At 44.9% G+C, this 19,256-nt stretch overlaps 1 protein-coding gene across 1 annotated transcript in view; it reads right to left on the bottom strand.

The window, feature by feature from the left end:
* Positions 1–18,002, bottom strand: part of DENND1A (DENN domain containing 1A) — a 539,854-nt gene extending 521,852 nt beyond the window's left edge. Inside the window, exon 1 of the mRNA XM_049114466.1 lies at positions 17,954–18,002. The gene's annotated coding sequence lies outside the window, so the exon portion shown is untranslated. The remainder of the gene's footprint in view (positions 1–17,953) is intronic.
* Positions 18,003–19,256: the final 1,254 nt, after the last annotated feature.

The following is a 19,256-nucleotide window of genomic DNA, read 5'->3' as shown; positions in this document are numbered from 1 at the left end:
CAGAGGTACAGATCTGGCAGCGGGGAGGCCGGGCCTCCAGCAGAGAGACCCTCAGGGCCTTCCCTTGTGGACTCAGCAAAGCCCACAGCTCAGCTGCCTTCGGCACCTCTGGCATCAAGAAGCGGATGAGAAAAATAAAAAATAATTATCTCTCTTTTTGGTTTGGCCGGAAAAGGGCTGAGTTCAACCTGGTTTGCCAAAGCACTACTTTCTCATCTCTGCTGCTCAAGCAGGAAGAAAGACAAGGTTTATAATGTGTGCGTTCATTTATTTCAAATTATTGCCTTCAGAATCCTTTCTTTTCTGTTCATTTCTTCATTCAATAAGGTTCTGTTGAGGCTTCGCTGATTGCTATGCAATTGCCAAGGGATGTGGAGGTAAGAAAACACACAGCTCCTGCCCTCTTGGACTTGCAGACTAGTGGAGGGTGATATTGAATTACATGACAAATAATGGCAAATCATGACAGTTGGAAGAGGGAAAAGTCCAGGATATTAAGGAAACAGGGGACCTGACCTTCTGCAGGAGCCATCAGTGGCATCTTCCTGAAAAGGTGAGCTGACGCTCCAGTTAATAGAAGTTATCCAGCCAAAGAGTGGCAAGGGGCAATGGACCTATGTGTTTGGTTTCAGATTTCACCAAGACCCCAAAGAAAATTTTGAATTCCTCTTCTGTCTAAGGGAAAGCTTGTACAGAACCTGGGGAGTAGATGGTTCCTGCCTTACTCTTTGAGGCAAACTCTAGAAAGCAAGGACCCAGTCAACCCCATGGTATCTGTCCTATAGTCCACATACATACATATTTGTTCATTGAAAAAGAAACTAGCAGGGCCTGGGGTATGGATTGGTGATTCCTTGCAGGGAACAGCATGTGCAAAGGCTCAGTATGTGCCCCTCACCCTGCTTCTCCTCTCTTGTGAATGTTAATGATAAATCAATAAATAATACTATTTAACATGTATCTGGTGTGTGTGTGTGTATGTGTGTGTGTATGTATATATGTATAAAATCAGAATTCAAACTCTCAACATCTCAATAAGATTAGGGCACCATCTTCACAGCTAGGGAAATCCCAAATTCAGGGTTCTTCCATTATTCCATGATGATAAGTCACAATTCAGTCAGCCCCACTCCCCACCTTGCAAACCAGGTTCTTAAAACAGTTCTTTTTTTTTTTTTTTAAAGATTTATTTATTTATTTATTCAGAGAGAGCGAAAGAGAGGCAGAGACACAGACAGAGAGAGAAGCAGGCTCCATGCAGGGAGCCCAACGTGGGACTCGATCCGGGTCTCCAGGATCACACCCTGGGCTGCAGGCAGAGGTAAACCGCTGCGCCACCAGGGCTGCCCTTAAAACAGTTCTTAATTCAAGAATGGATGAGGCCAGTCATCAGACCAGACCCCTGTGCCCAGACGTAGAATAGAAAATACTGGGTCTTTTCCCTCTTTGCTAGGGGATCAAGCATTCCTCACTGTGACCTCTACTTTCCCTACCCCCTAACAAACGATGGATTCATTTTGTGTGGCCTCCTGATCCAAACTAAAGTCAAGAGGGATAAGATAATAACAGCGGAGATATATTGAGAGCTTACCCTGTAACAGGCACTGTTCTGTGTTAACTTGTATTAACTCTTTTAATCCTCCTAGTGGATGACAGCACCCATCATACCTCCCCCAGCCCACATTACTGCTCAACTCTTTCTGGTGGTGGGTCAACAATTATCAACACCTGTGCACCAGCTGATGCATGTACCTTGTTTCCTTTAATCCCCACATGAATCACTAGGTGGGTAGTGGTTCGTCTCTCCCTGTAGAGAGGAGAAAAGGGAGGCTCAGAAAGAGAAACGACCTGGGGCACCTATGTGGCTCAGTGGTTGAGCATCTGCCTTCGGCTCAGGTCATGATCCCGGGGTTCTGGGATCGAGTCCCCCATAACTCGATGCTTCTCCCTCTGCCTATGTTTCTGCCTCTCTGTGTCTCCATGAATAAATAAATAAAATCTTTTTGAAAGAGAAATGACTCATCCGAGGATCCCAGGCTAAAGATCTTGAACCCTGGGCTGCTGGATTCCAACAGGAGCTCACCCCATCTCCCAAGTCAGGCAGCATTCTAGTGCAGAGAGCACAGAATCTATAAAAAAAAAAAAAAAAAAAAAAAAAAAAAAAAAACTCAGTCCCTTCTTTCTAGACCCCCTTTTGCCATTCTACTGTCTCCTGCAATTCTCACCCAGGTGATATATCCACCGTGGTATTATTGCCCTTCACACAGTTGGGAAATGCTAAGAAAATGTGGGAGAAAGCATCCAGCCTAAACTTCAATCTCCTCACTTGAAAATGGAAATAAAAATCTGTAAATCCTTGGATTATTTAGCAGATTAAACAAGATCATGTCTTAAATACTGATCACACAGAGGCATTTGAGAAATCCTTTGCTCCTTCTCCCAGCTTGTTCTTCCCTGTCATTTAGACAGTCCTGGTTGGTGCCAGTCCATCCAGCTCCTCTGGGCACCCATTCTCACCATCAGCCAAGGCAGGACATCCCTTGAGGGCAGAAACATTGCCCTCTGTTCCAGTTTCCTCTGGGCATTGTAAGGTGTTATGTACACCTACGGCCCCATACAAATAATCACTAATAGTGGTTATAAACCACTAAGCTTTCATTTGCCGCCAAGCACAACGCATTCTGACATGTCTCCCTAGAAAGGCAAGCCCGTGGCTGCACAGACGTGGGAAGTCATTTTCCAAATGGGCATTTTCTTTGGAAGAACCAATTTAGCCTCATTTCCATCAGGCTGCATTCCTGAGGTCTCTAAGTACAGAAATTCCAACTGGCTGGGTGTATTCTGGGCTCAAGTGAGGCTGGTGTTTAAGAGAAAGAAAATCATCAACTCCAAGAGGCACACATTGGCTTCAGTGCACCATACAGGTGGGGAAACTGTATGAAAGAGCAAAGCAGGGGATCCCTGGGTGGCTCAGTGGTTTAGCGCCTGCCTTCGGCCCAGGGCGCGATCCTGGAGTCCCAGGATCGAGTCCTGCGTCGGGCTCCCTGCATGGAGCCTGCTTCTCCCTCCTCCTGTGTCCCTGCCCCCCCCCTATGTCTATCATAAATAATAAATAAAAATTTTTTTAAAAAAAAGAGCAAAGCAACAATAACAATCAGCCTAGCTCCTGTTTACTGGAAAGGATGGTAGAGACAGTTCCAGAAAAGTTTCCTCCAACGGGAGGCAACCAATCACCAGGTAAAGCAACATAAATGATTCTAAACATTCTTAAGACTGGTAGTGAAAATTTTTCAGCCTTTTCGGAAAGTAGTTTGATGTATGTCAAAAGATTTTTAAAAGTTAATGTTCTTTGATATAATGTTTTCTCCTCTCAGAATCTGACATTAACACTCAATGCTATAGACAAAATAAATGCACAAAAGTGGTCACTGAAGCAGTTCTTTATTTTATGTCTTAAATTTTTTATTGAACGCCTACTATATGCCAGTCAGTGCATGACATTGTCCTAAGGTCATTAGGACATTGTCCTAATTGTCCTAAGGTCAATTAGACCTCGGGATGCCCAGGGTCATCCTGTCCTCTTCCTTCCTCACAAAGTTTATGTGGCAGACTAGAGGGAGTCTGGGAATTGAAAAAACCTGGATTTTTTATTCATTTTTTCATTCATGCATTCATTCACTTGTTTGCTTATTCATTCCACAAATATTTATGAAAAGTCCTTCTATGTAGACATAGAATTACCATTCGACCTAGCAATTCTACTCCTAGGTATGTAACCAAACTAATTGAAAACAGGTATTTAGGCAAATACTTGGGTGTGGTCTTACAGCATTATTCATAATAGCCAAAATGTGGGAAGCAATGAAAATATCCATCATCTGGCAAATGTATAAATATTTTATGTATCCATACAATGGCATATTACTCAGCCATAAAAAGGAATGGAGTACTAACACGCGCTGCAACATGAGGACCTTGAAAACGTTGTACTAAGTTAAAGAAGCCAGTCACAAAAGGCCACATCTTTTATGAAATGCCCGGAAGAGGCAAAGTCCATAGAGACAGAAAGTAGATTGGCGTTTACCAAGGGCTGAAAGGAGGAGGGAATGGGGACCAACTATTTAGTGGGTATGGGGTACCCTTTTGGGGTGATAAAAATGTCTTGGAACTAGATAAAGGTGAAGGTCACATAATATTATAAATGTACTAAATGCCACCAGATGGTACATCTTAAACTGATTGATTTTATGTTATGTGAATTTCACCTCAAAAAAATAAAAACCCTGGGGTGCCTGGGTGGCTCAATCCATTAGGCGACTGCCTTTGGCTCAGGTCATGAACCTGGGGTCCTGGGACCAAGCTCTGCATCAGGCTTCCTGCTCAGTGAGGAGTCTCCTTCTCCCTCTCTGTCTGCCTGTCATTCTACCTACTTGTTCTCTCTCTCTCTCTCTGTCCAATAAATAAATAAGATATTTTTTAAAATCCTTATGTGATTTTCAGGGGCTTAGGCATTTAGGCACTTGTTCTAAGAGTAAGACAAATCTCAGCCTCCATGGAGCCTGGGGCAGGCTGTCAACAAGCAAGTAACCAAAACAAAACAAAAATGAGATGATTGCAATTTAGATATAGCTAAAGCAGGATAAGGAGATAGGAAAAACTGGATGAGAAGGGGTGTACTTTAGGTCACATGCTCAGGCTTTCTGAAGAGGTGACATTTAACAGAGATTTAAATAACTTGACGGAGTAGAGGATGTGGATATCTGGAGGGGAAGAAGTTTCCAGGCAGGGGGAAGAGCAGGCACAGATGTGCTAGAACAAGGATGAGCTTGGCAAGTTCTAGTCGAGCAAGGAGGCTGGGGGTGGTGGAAGCAGAGGCAACAAGGAGAGCCTAGAAGGGGGAGTCTATGACTTGCCTGATCTGTCTTCTATGGACCAAATCCTCATTTCTTTCTGTTTGTTTGTTATTAAAGATTTTATTTATTTACTTATTTGAGAAAGACAGAGAGAGATAGAGCACATGTTCATGCATGCACATGATGGGGGGCGGAGGGGCAGAAGGAGAGGGAGAGCGAGAATCTCCAGCAGACTCCCCACTGATCACAGAGCCAGACACCACTCGATCCCACGATCTTGAGATCATGACCTGAGCTAAAATCAAGAGTCAGACACTTAGGGGCACCTGGGTGACTCGGTGGTTGAGCATCTGTCTGCCTTTGGCTCGGGACGTGATCCCGGGGCAAGCCCTGCATCGGGCTCCTCACAGGGAGCCTGCTTCTCCTTCTGCCTATGTCTCTGCCGCACCTCACCCCCGGTATGTCTCTCATGAATAAATAAATAAAAATCTTTAAAAAAAAAAAAAAAGAGTTGGACGCTTAACCAGCTGATACCCAGGTGCCCTGAATCCTCCTCATTTCTTAAAAATGGGGCCAGAATTCTTACCTTGAAGATCAGCCACAAAGGATGAGAAGAGGTCCTAAGCTTCGCTGGCCTTGAGGACACTGCATCAGTGCACCGAAGGTTTCTCTTTCTTGTCAGGAAGTCCAGTCTTTCACTGTTGTAAAGCAGTTCTTGGATTCCCGGCATGGCTGCATGTGTCCACATCACAGACCTGGACGTTGCTCACTATATCACGTAAACAGATGAGGACCCAGCAGGGACCCACACCTGCACAGTGGGGGACTCAGGTGCCTCTGGGCCTACGCTTGAGCTACCATCTCAGCGGAAAGCCAGAAGCCCACCTTGTCACCCTTGCAAGGTGAGGAGAGCATTCCCTCTGTGTGCTCAGTCAGTGAAAGTGGGTCCCCAGAGCAAGGCTGTTTGAGCCCTGAGTGTCACAGAAGTCAGTGGGGTATTTAGGTTCTTTCAATTCAAGAACAAAGCCCTTTACTCCCTGGGGCACACAAAGGGATGAGTTTCATTAGTGCCTGTGTTCACCTTCCTTGTAAAGTCTCACTCATTATGCCCAACAACTTAATGTTAGATTCTCTCAGGCTCTCATCCTTACCTTGCAGTGTGGCTTTTGCAGGGTCTCCAGCACCCAACTCTATTTTGTCTGGGTATGTCCAAACCTCTGTGGCTTGGTGGGGTTCAATGTGTGCTGGGTATTTTCCAACTACTCCCCAGATCTACTTCCCACTCCGCCACTCTACTCTATGCCCAGGAAGCTGAGCATACAGACCATGTCCACCAGGCTCTCTAACCCTCTGGCTTCTGGTCAGGTCCAGCCAGTGGAGAACACCAGCAGAACACTGGAGGGCAGGAGGGGAGAGGGATGGGCATGACTCTGCTGCACTGTGGTTTGGCGGAGGCTGCCTCTTGTCTCCAGGGCCATAGGTCCTAATGGTGACATTTGTCTTCAGGTATGACTCTCATCAAATTCAAGTAACTTCTTCTCCTTAGCTCTTCAACACAGAGGATAGTAGTGGCTCCCTGGTGTGGCTAATCCAGAGGATCTTCACTACCCCTTAATCCTCCCACTGTTGGAAATAGTCCCTTCACACTGAACTCTTTTTTTTTTTTTTAAGATTTTATTTATTTTTTTTTAATTTTTTTTTATTTTACTTATTAATGATAGGCACACAGTGAGAGAGAGAGAGAGGCAGAGACACAGGCAGAGGGAGAAGCAGGCTCCATGCACCGGGAGCCCGATGTGGGATTCGATCCCGGGTCTCCAGGATCACGCCCTGGGCCAAAGGCAGGCGCTAAACTGCTGCGCCACCCAGGGATCCCAGATTTTATTTATTTATTTGAGAAAGAGAGAAAGAGAGAGAGCACAAGCAAGGGGAGTGGCAGAGGGAGAGGAAGAAGCAGCCTCTCTGCCAAGCAGAAGCCCCATGCAGGACTCAATCCCAGGACATTAAGATCATGACCTGAGCTGAAAGCAGACACTTGATCAACTGAGCCATCCAGGTGCCCTCACACTGAACTTTTGTTAAGGATTCCCTTTTGAACGTGTCCCCTCTCTTCATCCTGGCCCCTGAGTGATACAAAGTCTTTCCCCGGAGCCCCTCAGCTCCCGACCAATCAGGGGATATAAGTAAACATCAACAATTCAGGGCCTGTTCTTGGTCCAGACAAGTGCCCGTGTTACCTCTAGAATTGAAGGGTGAGCCCTTTCAGATCCAAGCTGAAGATGAAGAAAGGCTAAGATGAGGCACTTGGAAAGACATCTAAGGATGAGCTCCTTTCAAGGCAAGCAGGGCTTTGGAACAGTGGTCGGTTTGGTTATGACTGGTAGGGCTGGACTACAACAGACACTTCTGTGGGCTTCTCAGGGCCGTCACTCTGACACACAGACATCAGGCAGGGAGTATGGAAGCCCCAGATCCGGTTGCTGGAATAGATGGCAGGATGCAACCATGTTGGAAAGGCCCAAGTTAATAGTTTGATGGCTCTCAGCTTCTCTCAGGGTAAAAGAAGCAAAGGTGAGATGTTTATTTTCAAAGCAGGCAACATATTTCTTATGTTCTTACATTTCTTATGACAGTATCTCCACTTAATGGCCCCATCATGTCTAATAATGTAGGAGATAAAATGCGTTTCTTTGATCTGAGCTAGCTCCAGAAGAGTGACAGCTGGCATTCTGTACAAAAATTTAGTGCCTTGTCTAATAGTGTTGACTTCTCATTATTGGAAAGTCTCACAACCAGTAGAGGATTTTTTTTTTGACTTTATCAAACTGTTAACCATTTTTTGGCTCCCACTCCCCCTCTCCACACACACACACACACACACACACACACACACACACACACACTTCCACTTAGAACTGACTGCCTTACAAGAGTGGTGTTGAAGTTGAGCATGACTTGGCTCTGGGCCTTGACTTGCATGAGTGGCTATAGAGAACTTTACTAACCAAGAACTCCTCACCCCATATGTATCTACTCTTCCAATCTACGGTAGTTATGTCCATTTGAATATGATGAGAATATTCAACTGGGCAGACTTTTAAAGGATGTGTGTGATTTTTTTCACCCAACCATCAGAGGTCACAGAGCACTTGTATATCAAGCTCACTCATATATAAAGCCTGGAAAATAGAAACACATCAACATTGGTCTCTGCTGGAAAGGACTCACTATGCAGTGGAGGGATGGACAATTAAGCAATTGCACTACTGTGTGGTAACAGCATTAGAACCTGGCTCCGTTGCTTCCTCCCTAAGAGGTCTAAGAGATGTCATCTCCTGTTTCTCGGCCTCAGTTTCCCCAAAGGAAAACTGTTTCCTCAAAGGCAGTGGCTTGCCAGCCTTAGATTACATTGGAATCACTTGGAGGTAAAGCATCTGGGGATTAGGCAGCCCTCTCCTCTGCTGAGGAAAGCCATTCAGCATTTCCCACTGGCTTTTTACTGTGAGCTCCAGGAGTTTCTGATTCAGTATGTCTGGGATGAAGCTTGAATTTGCATTTCTCTTTTTTTTTTTCTTTTAAGATTTATTTATCTGAGAGAGAGCAAGAGTGTGAGCATGAGGAGAAGCAGAGGGAGAGGGTGGGAATCCCAAGCAGACACCATACTGAGCACAGAGGTCAACACAGGGCTCTATCCGAGGACCCTGAGATCATGACCTGAGCTGAAACTAAGAATCCAACACTCAACCGACTGAGCCACCCAGGTGCCCCAAATTTGCTTTTCTAGCAAGCTCACAGGGAGTTCTGATGCGGTTAGGAGACCACATTTTGAGAGCTATTCTCATGGCCTGATGGGGCCAATTCTGTGAGCTCAGGCATATGAAAAGCCCCGTGCAGTGCTCAGTAAATTCTCTGTAGAAACTAGAGAGTTGGGGATCCCTGGATGGCTCAGTGGTTTGGTGCCTGCCTTCAGCCCGGGACATGATCCTGGAGTCCCAGGATCAAGTCCCACATCGGACTCCCTGCATGGAGCCTGCTTCTCTCTCTGCCTCTCTGTGTGTCTCATGAATAAATACATAAATAAAAATATTAAAAAAAGAAACCAGAGAGCTACATAGGCCTGTGTGAGCACAGGTGGGGTGTCTTTCCAGAGGTCATCTGGCAACTGAGACCAGAAGGAAGAAGTAAACAGCAGAGCTCATCTGGGGATTAGGCAACCCTCTCCTCTGCTGAGGAAAGCCATTCAGCATTTCCCACTGGCTTTTTACTGTGACCCGCTGGAAGACATTTCTTTAACACTGCAACCCTGAGCACACACATGTGTATGTCTTATAGCAGAAACATTGAATGAGGCTTTCCCTCTTCTATGTGATGCACTCTAACTTCTGTTTTATTTGACATTAAAAACACTGATTGTACAATATTAGATAGCTTAAATAGATTTTGTAATAGATTACAGGTAAATCAGATTTAGAGAGGTGTTTACATCAGAATTGGGGCTGCAGGAGAAAGGAGGCTGGGAAGTTCCCTTACAATAACTAACCTGGGAGGTGCTTATTATGGGTCAGGTTCTAAAATTGAGCTAAATTGTTCATGAATAGATTAAAACACACTCATACGTATATTCGTGTTTGTGAATCTATGTGCATTTTGACCCAATCCTCACATCAGCTCTCTGAAGTAGATAATATCACCGCCATCTTCATCCCCCATTCTACAGATAAGGTTAAGTGACCTGTCCAGAGTCAGACAATCAGTAGGTAGCAGACCTCAGATTCAAACCTAAGAAGCCAGCCCCAGGTTTATAGCCACTATGGCTAATGGATAACAATTCACAGACTAGAAATATCTCGCCCTGGGCCCCTAGCCATGCCCCACCAACTGGGTCAACAAACATTTAAAGACTTCCTAAGTGCCAACCAGAGTCCTACAAGTTGGCACAGAGAGTTTGATTAACTTATTTCATCTTTCTTGAGTTTCTAGTAGGTGCCATACTTTGTGCCAGGTACTGGAATACATGCAAATTAACTGATTCACTTGCTCATACACTCCAAAGGGAATCACTGTTATCTGCTCTTCGCCCAGTTCTATGCTACAGCAGCCACACCTAGGCTCAACATCAGAGCGTAGGGGTCCAGGGAGGATTGGGGACCCTCCCTTGGTTTTCCACGCACTGAATGGCTGATCCATCAGATTCCTTCTCTTTCCTTGAAGAAACAGAATGCCAGGACCCTCTTCTTGTTTCTTCCTCCCCGGGAGTTTAGACACATAAAATGCCAGGCAAGCAGAGATGATTTACAGTAGGTATTAATCAGGCTAAATTTGCAGTAGGTGGTTTGATTACAGTCACTCCATTGTGTGCTCTGGGCAGCAGGAGCCACTAAGCAACACCTGTTAAATGAATTCTGTGGTCCTGTCTTTGGCCCTCATCCTGCTGAGGTCCTGCGTCTAACCAGGGTGCTCTGCAACAGGCTTTGCTGACAGGGAGTGAGCAGTCTGGCCCTTTGGGGATCCCCTCTGCTAGTGGCTAAGCCAGAGCTTACCTCTACGCCTTTACATGACTCCCAAGGTACTCTGTCTCTCCAGCCTGAGTCTCTTCCTCACTGCACAGATTACCTGGACTTTGGCTGTGTTCCGAATAGATCATGCTGAGTTAGTATTCTAAAGCTGTAAAGCTGGTTCTCTATGCTTTAGTCTTTTTTCTCCCTCCGAGCTTCTTATTCTCTGTGTGCTGATCTGATTCGAAACATGGGATTCCTTTCCGATAATTTCTTTATAAATGGTAAAGACTTGGGCTTTGAGTGAGAAGGACCTGGGGTGGAATTCTAACTCCACCCCCTACTGGTTCTGTGACCTTAGCCAGTGACCTAATTACCTGACCCTCTGTTTCCTCAACAGAAAATGAGAATAAAAGAACACATGTAAGGATTCACAGAGATTAAGGGGACATGGCTAAATGCAATGTCATGTCCTGGACCAAACTGTGGGACAGCAAAAGGACATTAGGAGGAAAACTGATGAAATCTAAATAAAGAAAAAAAAAAAAAGAAATCTGAATAAAGCCTGTAAGTTACTTACCAGCGTCATACTAATATTAACTTATTTTGACAAATGTACTATGGTTATGGAAGGCGTTAACATTAGGGGAAAGCCCTGTGAAGGCGATACAGAAGCACTTGGTACTATCCTTGCAATTTTTCTGTAAATCTAAAATTGTTTAAAGGCAGGTAAAAAGTTAAAAGGCGGGATCCCTGGGTGGCGCAGCGGTTTGGCACCTGCCTTTGGCCCAGGGCACGATCCTGGAGACCCGGGATCGAATCCCACGTCAGGCTCCTGGTGCATGGAGCCTGCTTCTCCCTCTGCCTGTGTCTCTGCCTCTCTCTCTCTCTCTCTCTGTGACTATCATAAATAAATAAAAACTTAAAAAAAAAAAGTTAAAAGGCAAGACAGATAAAGCCCTGAGGACAGTACCTGGACTCAGTAAGTTCATGAAAAATATTAGTTGTTATCCCCACGATAACTATCTCATTTATTCCTCACGGCAACTCTATGAGGTAGGTACAATTATCAGCCCCCATTGTGGTATTTGGAAACCCAGAGAAGGGAAATCCTTACCCAAGGTCACACAGCAAGGAAATGGCAGAGTCCAAATTCAAGTGCAGCCAGAGTGTAGCCCTAACATCTGTGCTCTTACCCTCTCTGCCTCCTACTCCACAGTGCTATCATCACGATAGTAAATGATGATAAATAATAATGAGTGGGGAAGAGTAGGTGTAAAACAAGCACAGGTTTTACACCCAAGAAGACTTAAGTTCAAGAGCCACCTCTCCTAGACAAGTCGTTTAATTTCTCTGAGCCTCAGATCCTTCATCATTAACATGGAAATGAACTTTCAGGTATAACTGAGAGGGTAGTACAAGGATTAAGACATAGGAGGAGCTCTGTTCACATCAGCTCTTGGAACAAGAAAATACTTGACCACCTGGTTTGGACAACTGCCTCACTATAGGAGCACATCAGGGGAAGGAGCAGGGGCTCTTACCTGGCTGTCAACTCTGACTCCGCTATTTACCCATTGTGCAGCCTGGAGCAAGCTGCTTTCACATCTCTGAGTGTCAGCTTGCTCAAGTATTAACTGAAGATAACAATCCCTGCTTCAGAGGATCATTGAGGGCATTAAGGAATACATCCAAAACCCCAAGGATGCCTGGGGGGCTCAGTGGCTGGGCGTCTCCCTTTGGCTCAGGGTATGATCCCAGGGTCCTGGGATCAAGTCCTGCATCAGGCTCCCTGCAAGAAGCCTGCTTCTCCCTCTGTCCCTGCCTCTGTGTGTCTCTCATGAATAAATAATCTTAAAAACAATATATCAAAAACCCTGGGCACAATGCCTGGCACATGATAAGTGCTCAATGAATAGTAGATACCATTTGACAAATATTTCTCATTCTCTCCCCTTCCAGGCACAATAGGCTCACCTTGGCCCCCTGGTGATGAGGTGGGCCATGTGACATGTTCTGGCCGATAAACTGTGGACAAAAAGTGACACGTGTCACTTCCAGGCCAGAACAGTTAATTAACTGCAGGAGACCCTCCAAATCCTTTTTTCCCTTTGGACACAATAGTCATAAACAAGATGGTGGCTACCACCTTATACTGAGTTTCTTTGTGGCCACAATGAACAGCATCCCCATATTGACCCACAATGAACATGGAGCATGAGTGAGAAATAAACATTTGTTGTGTTAAGCCACTGAGTTTTAGAGTTGTTTATTGTTGTAGCAAAACTTAGCTTATTCTGACCTGTATAGTTGCTATATTAAATTACTATTATAATTTTTACTTCCTACAATTTTTAAAAGGAAGTAAAAAAATAGCATTTGTAGTAATTTACAAAACATGTCATTATCCCAACAAGCTGTGATTTACCTCCATTTTACATACTCAGATGTGGAAGTCAAGGACACTTGTCCAAGGTCACACAGCTGGAAAGTAACTGAGTCTGGACTTGAACCTGGCTTCAAATCTTCAAATCTGTCTCTTTATAGCCTTGTTTCCACCCACAAACTATGCCATTCAAGGTGAATTTGGGTCCAGAAACTTGGATCCTTGAGAAGTTTCTGGAAGATGATGACAAGGCTGAATTTTACTTTGTTCTCTTTCCATCTCGGCCTTTCACATCTTGCTTTGCTATTTCATAATTTTAATATCTGAAACCTCACACCAACCATGTAAGTGATGTGAATATTTTCAGAAAACATGTGCTGGGCATATGATTCTGGCTGAAGCTCTAGTGCTTTGTAACATCCCTATTTTTCAACCAGACAGTTACTTCTCTGCTCTGCAACTCCATTGGATGCTGTGTCTTCAGTGTGAGTTTATTCTAGAGTTTCATCCAAGCTCCAGCCTCTAATTCTTTCCATGGTTCCAATTAAGTTATTTACCTCCTGAACTTCATCTGTGGAGTGGGATCATGAAACCTACCTCCCCTCCCTAATGCGAAAGACAGGCACCTGTGAAAAGCATTCTTCAAACTCTGTAGAGCACTGTACACATGTTCGTGATTACCAGCACTTTGCTATTTACTCAACAGCAAACATTTATTGAGCACCTACTCTATATGGTGCTGGGGGCTGGAGAGAAAAAAAATGAATGAGATGCCATGCATGCTCTCAGGGAGGAAGTATGTTGTCATGGTTAAGAGCACAGATGATGGAGTTAGAAAAACCTGGGTTCCGTCCCTGATTCTGGCACTCATTTGTGCCATGGGTCTTTTTTCTTCCACTGCAAAATTATGATGGTATTAAAGTTTACCTCAAACCGCTTTTGTACGGTTTACATGAGATGATACCTAGAAGTGCAGTGCCTGACAGACGGGAAACATCAAACAGGACTGTGGTGATGAAGCAGTGTTCAGAAACAGTAGAAGATCTATCTATTAGTGTCTGTTGAGAAAAAGAATGAAGAGCATTGCGTGTACACGAATGAATGTGAGCAAAGGTCCTGGCTTCCATGAGGGATTTGGCCAAGCTGATTTCCACATGAGTTAGGAGGATGCCCATAGGCCTAGACCCAGGAAAAGGCTAGCAGTCTCTAGATTCTTGACTGCAGAAGTGCCCCTCAGGGGTCAGAAGCCGCCCAAACCACCAGGACATTCTGGGTCCCACCAGAAAACATGCTTCTAGCGAGTCTTCCCTCTTGAGTAAGCAAGGGTTAACATGAAAAATGAGAAATGAGAAGTGAACATATGGAATGCCAATGTAATACAGAAACGTGGGATTAAACAACTCAGTGGCACGGGAACAGCCACCCTCCAGGCTCCAACACTCTGTTGGGCTCCCTCTTTCTCTCTCTGCTTGCATTGACGGTTACTGCAGGTTCCAGCTCTAGAAAACAAGCTTCCATGCAGAGCAGAGGTCACGTGTGGGTACCGCAGAGCTCTGGAGGTAGGAAGATCAAGGTTTGAATCCTGGCACCCCACTTTCCCTCTGCAAGATGACGGCAAGACACATCACCCTTCTGAGCTCAGGTTTCTTATTTGTGAAGTGGAATGGTATCACCTTTCCCACCAGGTTTGGTCTTGTTGTTACGAATGGCTAAACTCCGTTGAGTGCCTTTTATGTACATTTCCTGCATCCACTCAATTAACACTGACAATAGCTCTAATACGGGTTATTATCATCCCCATTTGACACATTAGGAAACCGAAGTTCCAAGAGGTTACATCACTCACTCATAGCAGGTGAGGAACTAAGCTGGGATCTGAACTCAGGTCTATCAGACGCTGACACATGTGCTTTCTCCACTTGGTCACTGGATGATATTTGGCTCACATTTCCTCCACTTCTAATACCTCTAAATCTGGGAAGACATGGGTGGTGGGGGTGGGTGTTGCGGGAGGAAGAAACCCATTTTTTCTTATTACCAATGTGAGTTATTAAATTTGGCAGCAGTAAGCTCAGTATCGGAAATACATTTCACCACCCCATTGCTGAATCTGTTTAATGTATTTTGAACCGGCTTAGCTCGGCTAGTTAGGAAATGGAGCAGAGGTTTAAATTCGAAAGTAACAGTGAGGGGCCACATCTATATGTTGATCAGGGAAGTCTGCACTCAACCCTGGCTTCCCACAGGAGTCGTGAGGAGGTCACCCTCACCTCTGAACTCATTCGGGGCTCTTTAAGGCAAGAACAGCCAAGAGAGAAGAGCACGGCACGAAGGAAGACTTGAAGAAAGCTTTTCGTCTCAAGCCATTTATTTACATAACAAGCACGTTTCATCTTCAAAGCTCTTTACAAGCCATAATTAATCTTCACAACATCTTAGTGAGGTGGGTGCATGGCATTGCCCAGGCTTTTATAGGCCGAGGTGCCCCAGAGGAAGCCTTTGGATGGTCTGGCAGGCCAGCTTCAGATTTCCCAATCCCAAACCAGGCCCGCTTGATTCATCTTCAGAAACTGTTTCCTCGTGTGAAGAAAGGGATGGGTAGAAAGAAGAGGGATACATGCAGAATGTCAGCCCCAGTGTTGTTGTCATTTAAATATATTTTGTTTTATTGGGAGTACACGCTGCTGGTTAATTTCATTTAAATAACCGTGAGTAATAATAACTCATATTTGTATATGTTTATTCAGCATTTCCAAGGGCCTTTTGTATGCAGTATCTCAGATGATTTTTACAACAGTAATTTCGATAGACACACATTTATTGAGTACCTACTTTGTGCCAAGCTTCTAGAGGCCTGAGGATGGAGCAGGGGAGACGGTGGGAGAGAGGGGCGCCTGTCCTCATTGGTCATACAGGAGCACAAGCAGTCCTAGGAGAGAGGGTCGCTTTTATTTCCCCTAAGCTCCCTTTTTTGGTAACAGATGATAAGACTGAGGCTCAAGTTCGTACACTGGGTGGGGTGGCAGAAATTGAACTCGAAAAATAAAAATAAAAATAAATAAAAATAAAAACAAAAAAGAAAAAAACAAACAAACAAAAAAAGAAATTGAACTCGATCCAGGTTTGTTTGACTGTGTAGCTTCTGTTGTAGCCGTGTTCAAAGATGCTCATCACAGTATTGTTTAAAATGGCAAAGAATCGGAAGCAACTTGTACCTCCATTAGTAAAGAAATGGATAAGTAAAACATGGAAAATGCACAAGATGAAATATTCCACCAGTCAAAGGGAATGACTTACATCTCCTTACAGATAACGTCAAAAGAAAAAAGTCAGAAGCAGGATTATTTGTACAACAATATCACTTCCATAGGCTTTTAAAAGCACACGCAAGGCAATGTTATATATTTAAATACATGTGAATAAAGATACAGAAGACATCCCAAAAGAACATGCACTAGATGGGTGGATGCATTGGGAAGAGGGGCAGGGTTATGAACGGAGAAGGATAGCAGACCAAAGAACTGGGAGTGGGGGCCACTACTAGTTGCAGACGGTGGGGTGCCATAAATCGGGGGACCTAGCCGAATAGACTCAATTCATGTACGTACCCTCTTAGGGTCCCTCTAAAACCAGTAACATCACAAGACACACACCGTCTGCTCTTTTACAGGCTATATCCTCTCCCCCCAATCTCAGTGTTGAAATTGCCTGTCGAACTTGAACCAGCCAAAAATCTAAATGAAAAACAGGAACAAAAAGAGCAAAATTTAAAACCAACTTGAGAAGTGAACAGTGTCTGTTTGGGCTGCAAATGGGTGCTGTCGAGTGTGTGTGACAGCCGTCATGGAGCAGAGACCAGTAGCAGCTGAGCTGTGAGCCCTTCTGCGGCTGGGCCCGTCCGGTGGGCCAGTTTAGCCATGATGCCACAGAAGCCAGGCAGGGGAGGGGGGCAGCAGGGGAAATCATGGTTGGAGGTTGCCCACAGAACCTTGCTTATCGACTTCTCAAAGCCACACTTGCCTGCTTCCTTGTTGGTTTCCTGCCACGACATGATCGATTCTTACAGATATGTTTTCTAGAAGTTGAGTTGTGCCAGGCAAACCATGCCAAAGCAGTCTCATTTCCATGTGTGGTCGGGGTGGGTTGGGGGAAGCTGTAGGCAGAGTGATTATGGATTTCAGCAAGCAGCTTGGAGGCGTGTCTCACCTACCTGGGACTCCCCAAAACACAAGTCTGACCTGGCCCTCGTCTGCTAGAACCTACAACTCCACATTGCCTGTAGGATAGATTAGGAACTCCTCAGCTGTACATGTGAGGCCTTCAGTGATCTAATCTCTACCATGCCGGACAGCTTCCTAACCTGGTGCTCTCCCTCACCCTCTCCTTGCCAGCTATACCGAAGTACCACAGTTCCAAGGTACATTCTCACTTCCATTCCTCTGGAATCTTACAGGCTGCCACTGCCTACCGGAATGCTGCCCTTCTTGGCCTTGTACCCATGGTTACTCTGCACTCCACTTCAGGATCAGCTGAAGTGCCGCTTCCCCACAAAACCTCCCAGATCTCCCCCCTTCTCCTGCCCACCCAATCAAGAATTGACACATCAAGTAAATCAGTTACTTCCTATAAAATGCTTAGGAAGCGTTAGGGCTGGATGTGCCTTGAAGTTCAGAGTTTTTCAGATTTTGTGGACTATATGAATCTCATATACCATATTTTATAGAAAAATTTGTGCAGAATGCGGAGCAGGTCCCCATAATAAAACTCGTTAATGTTTCTGCAATACCTGCATGAATATGCACACACTAAATAAAGCAGTATAAATAGCTTCATGTCAGGTCAGGTAAGGTTTTGCCACTTAACTTCTGAAAGAACATGTTGGTGTGTTGGTGTTGTTTTTCAGGGCATTTAGGATTTTTGAATTGTGGGCCTGGACAATGATGCCGCTGATGATAATTCCATCTCTTGTTCCACCAATGTAATAAGAACAATCTTTAGGACTCATACAAGCACTTGTTATTCACTAAGAATTATGCAAAGCAAGTGACAGAAATGATCTCATCCTTATGCCACCATGAAGTACGAAGAGGCTCAGTAATTTGCCAAAGTAAGTGAAACAGCTGGGACTTGAACTCACAGCTTTTCTGATGCCACAGCCCACACGCTTAGCCCCACCTAGTATTGCGGTTCCTTGCAGCACTTTACATTAAAGTACTTACCTCCTTTTGCTGCAGTTTGTTCTTTATGAGTTTCTCTCTCCAACTTGGCTCAGAGTTCCTCAAGTGTGGGGACTGGAGCTGATCCATCTCTGCCTGTGAATGAATGAATGAACAAAATTCCTATGCACAGGATGGTGAAATGCTGTGAGCTTGCTAAGACTCCCTTGACTGACTGTGTCACACGTGAATGAAAAATTCATGCCCCAACAATGATCGTACACCTGACTGCTCAAGGGTCCTGGAGTCAGGCAAAGAAATCAAGCTGGAGTCCCTCCTTCAAAGGGTTCACAGTCTAAGAGGAGAAACAGAATGCATCTCTGCACCACTGTAACATGAGACTAAGGTCAGAAAAATATCTACATCGGAAACTTGAGGATGGAGAGCCAATCCCACCAGGGATCCCAGAGGGCCTCAGGGACGCATCCATTGGCTATTTTTGCCTAACAAACTACCCCAAACCTTAGCGACTTAAAACAATTTCTTTAACTCTTGAGTCTATAGGTCAGCTGGGCAGTTCTGCTGATCCAAGCCAGCCTTGGCTGAGCTTTGTAAAGCTCACCAGTGGATATGAGGTCAGCTTATGGGTGCACTTGGGGTTGGTGTTCTTGGATGGCCCTGGCTGGGTGACTGAGCAGTCTTCTACATATGGTCTCTCCTCCTCCCACAGGCAAGGCCAAGTGTATGCTTATGGCAAAAATGAGGGGCCAATAGACACCGAGGAAGTATGTAGGCTGCCTTGAGACCTAAATTCTTCTCCAGTCCTTCTGGGAGAAAGGACTGATGCAGGGAAGGCATGATGGTTAATATGATGTGTCCACTTGACTGAGCCACAAGGTGCCAGCTATTTGGTCAAACATTCTGTGTGTGTCTGTGAGGGTGTTTCTGGATGAGACTCAATTTGAATCAGTAGAAAGAATAAAGTGGATTGCCCTCCTTAATGTGGATGGAGCTCATCTCATCAGTTGAAAGTCTGAATAGAACAAAAAAACTAAGTGAAAGGAAACTCCTTCACCTGACTGCCTATGAGCTGGGACTTCAGTCTTTTCCTGCCTTCTGACCTGAATTGAGCCTGTCAGCCTTCAGACTGGCACTAACTACACCATTGGCGCTCCTGGGGCTCCAGCTTGCAACTACAGATTTTGGGACTTGTCAGCCTCCATAATCAGGTGAGCCCATTCCTTATAATAAATATATATCTCTTCTTGGTTCTGTTTCCTTGGACAACCCTGATTAATTCAGAAGGTGTCAGGCACAGAATAGATTCTTGGTGGCATAAGAGTCATTAGGCCCTCTTGTCTCCCCA

This window comes from Canis lupus, chromosome 9 (assembly GCF_003254725.2).
Source record: "Canis lupus dingo isolate Sandy chromosome 9, ASM325472v2, whole genome shotgun sequence".
In the NCBI taxonomy this organism is placed as follows: Eukaryota; Metazoa; Chordata; class Mammalia; order Carnivora; family Canidae; genus Canis; species Canis lupus.
The sequence above is the reverse complement of the archived record's forward strand: the minus strand, read 5'-3'. Positions and strand labels throughout refer to the sequence as shown.